Source organism: Silene latifolia, chromosome 11 (genome assembly GCF_048544455.1).
Source record: "Silene latifolia isolate original U9 population chromosome 11, ASM4854445v1, whole genome shotgun sequence".
Lineage (NCBI taxonomy): Eukaryota > Viridiplantae > Streptophyta > Magnoliopsida > Caryophyllales > Caryophyllaceae > Silene > Silene latifolia.
In genome coordinates this window covers 99,572,795-99,583,052 of record NC_133536.1, presented here as the reverse complement: position 1 = coordinate 99,583,052, position 10,258 = coordinate 99,572,795, and the positions used below count along the sequence as shown (strand labels likewise).

Below are 10,258 nucleotides of genomic sequence, written 5' to 3'. Positions count from 1 at the left end.
AGACGAGAATTAAAAGATTGAGAAACTCGAAGCCCATGAGAGATTAGGTTTAGGAATAATAGCTGCGTACTTTTCCTTTATAACGTAGCTTTAGCATTGAGAATTATCATCAAGTTTTATTCAGAAATTTATCAAGTTTACATTCAGTTTTAGTTTATCAAATAAATAGGGTTTGGAATATTGGTTTGCATCGGATTTTCGTACTTCAAATCATTCCGTTACAATTCCTCTGCAATTTCGGTATTCCTTCTGTTCTATTTCAGTTTATCTTTATCGCATTGATATTATAGAAATTGCTAGTTAGGTTCCAAAAGCCAATTTTATCGTTTATGTTATTTATTTGCCTAATCGTTTTAAGCATGAATTCCGTAGTTTCAATCCTTAATATTATTGTTTTTTCCACTGTAGTTATGAGTAGCTAAATTGCTTGTGCTAGGATGTAGGGGAACTGTAGGATTAGGCGGCGTAGAATAATATGGACTGAAATCGCGTGTTGGTCGATCGACCACCCTACCCGGTCGATCGACTAACCACGTGAGATTTACCCTCGTTTTAATTGATTTAAATGTTGTATTTGACGAATCGAATGCATGCGACTAGTTGAATGCTTAATTTATGACTGACCCATTAGATCGAGAGATAGGAGCAGTTGTTAGATCACCAATTAAAATGACTAAACTATGCTGAGATCGAAAGATAGGTAAAGTTTAGATTATAAGTCACTTTTCAAAACGAGAGTCAGTATTTGTGATATTAGGGACTTATAGCGAGATCGAAAGATGCTATCTGTTAAGAGTGGACCGAGAGGACCTCTTGTTTCCCGCCTCATGTGTTTGATTTAGACTGACTTAGTTTGCTGCCGCCGAAACTATAGTGAACCGACCATCCTAGTGTCCCTTCTTTTATCTGTTTTATCTGTTTATTTAGTTTATTGTCTTTTATTGCTATTAGTATAGACCAAATCAAATCAACCCCCACTTTCGTTACCTTAGACTAAATTAGACAATTAGAAATTACATTCGCCTTCTTGTGGTTCGACCCTGTTACCACTAGCCTAGGTTAGTTTTAATAGGAAATTATAAATTTTATTTTTGGTACTCACAACGACGGGTATCAAATTTTGGCGCCTTTGCCGGAGAGGCAATTGTTCTAATTTTTAGTTGTTTTATTTTAGTTTTTCTTAGTTTAAGGGACATCCGTTCCTTAAACTTTTCTTATATTCTTTTTGTAGTTTCTTCTTATGTGCAGGTCACAGGGTGGTGAACTAGTACCGTTCAATCCTGAGATTGAGAAATCCTTGCGTGAGTTGAGACGATCACAAAGGGTATTACCGACAGAGGAAGAGCTGAGTACTCTGTCAAGTTACTACGAGAACTGATGTGAATTTTGGCGGAAGCGGAAGACATTTTTGTAGGGTTGTTTTTGTGTTTTGAAATAAAGGGCATATTTGTTTCAAGATCAATGAAGACCTTGAAAACAATGGGATATTTGTCGTAGCTAGACCTATAGCTACGCCAATGGGTGAATTGTTTGATACTCGTCAAACAATCCGACTTAAACTTAGGATCACGTCCCTCGTTCAAGCAAGGTGCGAAATCGCGTTTCGACCTCTTAAGCCAAACTACTCGTGTAACAACACAAGAAGACAAGACAAGTTTTAGAGAATACTCTCAAGTTTTTACTTCAAAATTGGATGATCAACAAATGAGGACTACAAGCCATTATATAGGCCGAAATTCCTTGGGCACCAAGGAATTTCGGCCTATATAAGGCTTGTAATCCTCATTTGTTTATCATCCAATTTTGAAGTAAAAACTTGAGAGTATTCTCTAAAACTTGTCTTCTCTTCTTGTGTTGTTACACGAGTAGTTTGGCAGCTAAGAGGTCGAACGCGATTTCGCACCTGCTTGAACGAGGGACGTGATCCTAAGTTTAAGTCGGATTGTTTGACGAGTATCAAACAATTCACCCATTGGCGTAGCTATAGGTCTAGCTACGACAAATATCCCATTGTTTTCGAGGTCTTCATTGATCTTGAAACAAATATCCCCTTTATTCAAAAACACAAAACAACCTTACAAAAATGTCTTCCGCTTCCGCCAAATTCACATCAAATGAGGTTGGACCTTGCTCCACACGGACCCCGAGGATCTTTTGATGTGAATTTTGGCGGAAGCGGAAGACATTTTTGTAGGGTTGTTTTTGTGTTTTGAAATAAAGGGGATATTTGTTTCAAGTTCAATGAAGACCTCGAAAACAATGGGATATTTGTCGTAGCTAGACCTATAGCTACGCCAATGGGTGAATTGTTTGATACTCGTCAAACAATCCGACTTAAACTTAGGATCACGTCCCTCGTTCAAGCAAGGTGCGAAATCGCGTTTCGACCTCTTAAGCCAAATCACTCGTGTAACAACACAAGAAGACAAGACAAGTTTTAGAGAATACTCTCAAGTTTTTACTTCAAAATTGGATGATGAACAAATGAGGACTACAAGCCTTTATATAGGCCGAAATTCCTTGGGCACCAAGGCTAGACTTTAATGCCTTGTGGTGAGTTCTAGGCCATGTAGGAGAACTAGGTAAGACTAAGATAAAAACTAGGCAAGACTTTGTAGAAAACTAGGCTATGATAAAAACTAGGCTATGACTTTGTAGAAAACTAGGTGAGCTTTATTCAATGCCCTTGGACTAGCCCATTTTCGAGGTAGGGCCTTGCTCCACACGGCTCCATTGGCGGGTGATCATGCATTTTTCCCGATTATAATTTGAACCGATCCATGCTTGGTGAGCCGGGTTGCCTTGGTCGCTTGTTTCGAGAATTATTTCATCGAGGTGATTCGTATTCACATCAATTGGTAGTGCCTGTTTTTAAGAGTATAATGCTACAAGCATGCTTATATTATATATCTATAGCCGGGCCCGGCTTGAACTTAGTATTAGAAAGCTCCCGAACAATCTAAGTACTTTCTGAGAAAAGCGCAAGACGATTTGACATATTAATTGATGTGAATACGAATCACCTGGATGAAATAATTCTCGAAACAAGCAACCAAGACAACCCGGTTCACCAAGCATGGATCGGTTCGAATAATAGTCGAGAAAAATGCATGATAAACCGCCAATGGGAGCAAGGAGAACCGTGTGGAGCAAGGTCCAACCTCGAAAATGGGCTAGTCCAAGGGCATTGAATAAAGCTCACCTAGTTTTTGTCATGGCCTAGTTTTTGCAAAAGTCTTTCCTAGTTTTTGGCTTAGTCTTACCTAGTTCTTCTACATAGCCTAGAACTCACCACAAAGCATTAAAAGCTAGCCTTGGGCACCAAGGAATTTCGGCCTATATAAGGCTTGTAATCCTCATTTGTTTATCATCCAATTTTGAAGTAAAAACTTGAGAGTATTGATGTGAATTTTGGCGGAAGCGGAAGACATTTTTGTAGGGTTGTTTTTGTGTTTTGAAATAAAGGGGATATTTGTTTCAAGTTCAATGAAGACCTCGAAAACAATGGGATATTTGTCGTAGCTAGACCTATAGCTACGCCAATGGGTGAATTGTTTGATACTCGTCAAACAATCCGACTTAAACTTAGGATCACGTCCCTCGTTCAAGCAAGGTGCGAAATCGCGTTTCGACCTCTTAAGCCAAATCACTCGTGTAACAACACAAGAAGACAAGACAAGTTTTAGAGAATACTCTCAAGTTTTTACTTCAAAATTGGATGATAAACAAATGAGGATTACAAGCCTTATATAGGCCGAAATTCCTTGGTGCCCAAGGCTAGCTTTTAATGCTTTGTGGTGAGTTCTAGGCTATGTAGAAGAACTAGGTAAGACTAAGCCAAAAACTAGGAAAGACTTTTGCAAAAACTAGGCTATGACAAAAACTAGGTGAGCTTTATTCAATGCCCTTGGACTAGCCCATTTTCGAGGTTGGACCTTGCTCCACACGGTTCTCCTTGCTCCCATTGGCGGTTTATCATGCATTTTTCTCGACTATTATTCGAACCGATCCATGCTTGGTGAACCGGGTTGTCTTGGTTGCTTGTTTCGAGAATTATTTCATCCAGGTGATTCGTATTCACATCAATTCCTCCCCTTTGAAAAGAATTGTCCTCAATTCTTGCCTCGATATCTTAGGGATCAAAGATGAATATTATAAACCCGAACAAGCCCGAACACGTAGTCGAATCATCTTTGATGCCACCGGGATCAAAACAAATCTGGAAGTTAGATTCAAGCTTGATTAAGAACATGAAGCGTTTACGCACCCTGTTGATCTCTTCTTGACTCATCATTTTCAATGTAGTCTTCATGCTTATCCCTCTCCGGTGATTTGAATTTGAAATGAGTATTGTCAATCACAACTATTTTATGCCATCTTTGCTTGTGCTTTACTTTCTTGTGATTTCCTCCCCACCATCTTTCATGCACAATTCTACCAAAATCCAAATAATGGTTGCTCGAAGCAACAAGATCATCATGAGCTCCCATGAAAATTGACTTCAATAAGAAATTAGCGTTCCCACCATGTAGCTTCTCATCAATGCATTTATCAATTGGTGATTGATACGGTTCTTTCACTTGAGAATCAAAATTAATGTGATTGCCCAAAAACTCCTCATCCAAGATTGGCATAAGATTATTTTGATTTGCATCGTCATAACTTGTATGATCACTTTCTTCCACGTGAGCTTCATCATAAACTTCTTCAAATTCTTCATCAAAAACAATTGGTAGATTTGGATCAAATAAAGAAGTACCTCTTGTATGAGGTTCATACAAGTTGGAAAATATGTCATCTTCGATCACATCTTTAATTTGATCATCATCACTCAATGGCTCCATAATCTCGCCTTTTTGTCTTTCGTCGAGTTTGAACACATCACCCAATCGTTCCTCCTCATCAAACAACTCATCCCGACAAGCAACAACATCTCTCGAGGTAATCAATTGTTTATTTGGACACGTGCTTTGATAATGCCCAAACCCCGGATACTTGCAACATCGTGCTTTGGAGAGACTTGTTTCCTGAGAATCGGGCGTTCTTGCCGTGGAACTAGGGGTGGCAGCCGACTTGGGTTCGCCAACACTACTCGCCGGACTCCCTTGGTGGAGATTGGCGATCTTACGATAAGTCGCAAGCGTATAAGTTGCTGGAACATATTTCTTACGCAACTTGCGTTTAAGAGAATCCCAAGATGATAATTTCTTTTTTCCAGCGTGAGCACGCCTTGCTTTCAAATTCTCGTACCATAGTGAAGCCCCTCCACTAAGTCTTCCAATAGCGTACTTGCAGCGTTTCGTGTCATCCAGAACTTTGAAATCAAACATTCATTCGATTTGTCTCTCCCAATCGAGATAATCCTCGGTCCGTGTCTCCCGTGAACTCGGGTAGTTCACCGACCTTGAATTCTTCAAATGCTCGTTCTCGTCTCGGCATCCACTTGGGATCGTTTTCTTGTAAATTCTTTAAAGCCCTTTGAAGATTCTTGAGAAAGTTCGGATTGTCGAAATTCATTTTTGGATGTTGGTTGCTTGAAATTTCGAAACTTTTTTTTTTTTTTTTTGATGGTGAACAGTACCGTGAACAGTACCGTGAACAGTGACCTTTTTTTTTTTTTTTTTTTTTTTTGTGTGAAGAAATCAAGACCCCTGGATCGTCTTGATTAATGGAAATCAAGAGCCGAAGCTCTGATACCACTTTTGATGTGAATTTTGGCGGAAGCGGAAGACATTTTTGTAGGGTTGTTTTTGTGTTTTGAAATAAAGGGGATATTTGTTTCAAGTTCAATGAAGACCTCGAAAACAATGGGATATTTGTCGTAGCTAGACCTATAGCTACGCCAATGGGTGAATTGTTTGATACTCGTCAAACAATCCGACTTAAACTTAGGATCACGTCCCTCGTTCAAGCAAGGTGCGAAATCGCGTTTCGACCTCTTAAGCCAAATCACTCGTGTAACAACACAAGAAGACAAGACAAGTTTTAGAGAATACTCTCAAGTTTTTACTTCAAAATTGGATGATAAACAAATGAGGATTACAAGCCTTATATAGGCCGAAATTCCTTGGTGCCCAAGGCTAGCTTTTAATGCTTTGTGGTGAGTTCTAGGCTATGTAGAAGAACTAGGTAAGACTAAGCCAAAAACTAGGAAAGACTTTTGCAAAAACTAGGCTATGACAAAAACTAGGTGAGCTTTATTCAATGCCCTTGGACTAGCCCATTTTCGAGGTTGGACCTTGCTCCACACGGTTCTCCTTGCTCCACACGGTTCTCCACACGATTGTCGAGGTTGGACCTTGCTCCACACGGACCCCGAGGATCTTTTGATGTGAATTTTGGCGGAAGCGGAAGACATTTTTGTAGGGTTGTTTTTGTGTTTTGAAATAAAGGGGATATTTGTTTCAAGTTCAATGAAGACCTCGAAAACAATGGGATATTTGTCGTAGCTAGACCTATAGCTACGCCAATGGGTGAATTGTTTGATACTCGTCAAACAATCCGACTTAAACTTAGGATCACGTCCCTCGTTCAAGCAAGGTGCGAAATCGCGTTTCGACCTCTTAAGCCAAACTACTCGTGTAACAACACAAGAAGACAAGACAAGTTTTAGAGAATACTCTCAAGTTTTTACTTCAAAATTGGATGATCAACAAATGAGGACTACAAGCCTTTATATAGGCCGAAATTCCTTGGGCACCAAGGCTAGCCTTTAATGCCTTGTGGTGAGTTCTAGGCTATGTAGGAGAACTAGGTAAGACTAAGACAAAAACTAGGCAAGACTTTGTAGAAAACTAGGCTATGACAAAAACTAGGCTATGACTTTGTAGAAAACTAGGCTATGACAAAAACTAGGTGAGCTTTATTCAATGCCCTTGGACTAGCCCATTTTCGAGGTTGGACCTTGCTCCACACGGCTCCATTGGCGGGTGATCATGCATTTTTCCCGATTATGATTTGAACCAATCCATGCTTGGTGAGCCGGGTTGCCTTGGTCGCTTGTTTCGAGAATTATTTCATCCAGGTGATTCGTATTCACATCAATTCCTCCCCCTTTGAAAAGAATTGTCCTCAATTCTTGCCTCAGTATGCCGGGATCAAAGATGAATATTATAAACCCGAACAAGCCCGAACACGTAGTTGAATCATCTTTGATGCCACCGGGATCAAAAAAAATCTGGAAGTTAGATTCAAGCTTGATTAAGAACATGAAGCGTTTACGCACCTGTTGATTTCTTCTTGACTCATCATTTTCAATGTAGTCTTCATGCTTATCCCTCTCCGGTGATTTGAATTTGAAATGAGTATTGTCAATCACAACTATTTTATGCCATCTTTGCTTGTGCTTTACTTTCTTGTGATTTCTCCCCACCATCTTTCATGCACAATTCTACCAAAATCCAAATAATGGTTGCTCGAAGCAACAAGATCATCATGAGCTCCCATGAAAATTGACTTCAATAAGAAATTAGCGTTCCCACCATGTAGCTTCTCATCAATGCATTTATCAATTGGTGATTGATACGGTTCTTTCACTTGAGAATCAAAATTAATGTGATTGCCCAGAAACTCCTCATCCAAGATTGGCATAAGATTATTTTGATTTGCATCGTCATAACTTGTATGATCACTTTCTTCCACGTGAGCTTCATCATAAACTTCTTCAAATTCTTCATCAAAAACAATTGGTAGATTTGCATCAAATAAAGGAGTACCTCTTGTATGAGGTTCATACAAGTTGGAATATATGTCATCTTCGATCACATCTTTAATTTGATCATCATCACTCAATGGCTCCATAATCTCGCCTTTTTCTCTTTCGTCGAGTTTGAACACGTCACCCAATCGTTCCTCCTCATCAAACAACTCATCCTGACAAGCAACAACATCTCTCGAGGTAATCAATCGTTTATTTGGACACGTGCTTTGATAATGCCCAAACCCCGGATACTTGCAACATCGTGCTTTGGAGAGACTTGTTTCCTGAGAATCGGGCGTTCTTGCCGTGGAACTAGGGGTGGCAGCCGACTTGGGTTCGCCAACACTACTCGTCGGACTCCCTTGTTTGAGATTGGCGATCTTACGATAAGTCGTAAGCGTATAAGTTGCTGGAACATATTTCTTACGCAACTTGCGTTTAAGAGAATCCCAAGATGATAATTTCCTTTTTCCAGCGCGAGCACGCCTTGCTTTCAAACTCTCGTACCATAGTGAAGCCCCTCCACTAAGTCTTCGAATAGCGTACTTGCAGCGTTTCGTGTCATCCAAAACCTTGAAATCAAACATTCGTTCGATTTGTCTCTCCCAATCGAGATAATCCTCGGGATCCGTGCCTCCTGTGAACTCGGGTAGTTCACTTACTTTGAACTCGTCAATGACTCGTTCTCGTCTAGGCATCCACTTGGGATCGTTTTCTTGTAAATTCTTTAAAGCTCTTTGAAGAATCTTGAGAAAGTTGGGATCGTCGAAATTCATTTTTGATGTTGGTTGCTTGAAATTTCGAAACTCCTTTTTTTTTTTTTTTTTCGGTGAACGGTACCGTGAACAGTACCTTGAATAGTGACCTTTTTTTTTTGTGTGTGTGAAGAAATCAAGACCCCTGGATCGTCTCGATTAATGGAAATCAAGAGCCGAAGCTCTGATACCACTTTTGATGTGAATTTTGGCGGAAGCGGAAGACATTTTTGTAGGGTTGTTTTTGTGTTTTGAAATAAAGGGCATATTTGTTTCAAGATCAATGAAGACCTTGAAAACAATGGGATATTTGTCGTAGCTAGACCTATAGCTACGCCAATGGGTGAATTGTTTGATACTCGTCAAACAATCCGACTTAAACTTAGGATCACGTCCCTCGTTCAAGCAAGGTGCGAAATCGCGTTTCGACCTCTTAAGCCAAACTACTCGTGTAACAACACAAGAAGACAAGACAAGTTTTAGAGAATACTCTCAAGTTTTTACTTCAAAATTGGATGATCAACAAATGAGGACTACAAGCCTTTATATAGGCCGAAATTCCTTGGGCACCAAGGCTAGCCTTTAATGCCTTGTGGTGAGTTCTAGGCTATGTAGGAGAACTAGGTAAGACTAAGACAAAAACTAGGCAAGACTTTGTAGAAAACTAGGCTATGACAAAAACTAGGCTATGACTTTGTAGAAAACTAGGCTATGACAAAAACTAGGTGAGCTTTATTCAATGCCCTTGGACTAGCCCATTTTCGAGGTTGGACCTTGCTCCACACGGCTCCATTGGCGGGTGATCATGCATTTTTCCCGATTATGATTTGAACCAATCCATGCTTGGTGAGCCGGGTTGCCTTGGTCGCTTGTTTCGAGAATTATTTCATCCAGGTGATTCGTATTCACATCAAGAACGCTCTGTTCGAAGAAGATCCACCTACATCTCCTACCTCTACTTCTTCAGCTGAGACAGTCACTTCTCCAGAAATTCCAGTCATGGCTGAAGAAGCAACTATAGCGAGTCATTCTGAGCCGACAGCTGCAAATCTATACAAGGGGTTCGAATTACCTGGAGCCGATAGGAAATTCGAACCGAAGCCTTCTTATATTAGTTTGGTTGAGAAAAACCAATTCGGGGGAGCTGTAACTGAAGATGTAGCTAAGCATATGGAGATATTTATCAATTATTGCTGCTCTATACCCCCACCGACCGGTGTTACCCAAGACCAGATAAAAGAAGCTATGTTTATATTCTCACTCCGCGACGCTGCAAGTGAATGGTACAGAGATCTGGATCGAACTGCTCATGGGATCACCGACTGGAATTCTTTGGCATTGGCATTCTACAAGAAATACTTCTCTGCCTCAAAGACGAATGCCATTAGAGATCAGATCACAAGCTTTAGACAAGGGCCAGATGAGAACTTTCATGAAGCATGGGTCCGTTTTAAGAAGCTGGTGCGAACCATTCCACATCATGGGTTCGAAAAATGGAGCTTGTGCAATCAGTTTTATAACGGGCTGTACGACGATCAGAGGGCTATCTTGGATGCTGCAGCCAATGGCCGATTTGCTGAGAATATGGGAGAGACTAAGGTATGGAAGATCATTGATGACTTAGCCACCCACAAAGCTGAGTATGGGGATTCCAGAGGGAATCAAAGAAGGAGTGCTGAATCTCCTTCTGTAGCTGCACTTGAAGCTCTCACTGCGAGATTTGACAAGTATGAACTGGGAGGAGCTTCAAATGGAGGGATGTACCATGTTAATGCTGTTTCAGACGGTCCTTTCGTCTGCAGAA

At 40.4% G+C, this 10,258-nt stretch overlaps 1 non-coding gene across 1 annotated transcript; it reads right to left on the bottom strand.

Moving 5' to 3' along the window:
* Positions 1-9,834: 9,834 nt before the first annotated feature.
* Positions 9,835-9,941, bottom strand: LOC141615874 (small nucleolar RNA R71). Its single transcript, XR_012530263.1, has one exon. It is a non-coding gene; the product is annotated as a small nucleolar RNA R71 (small nucleolar RNA).
* Positions 9,942-10,258: the final 317 nt, after the last annotated feature.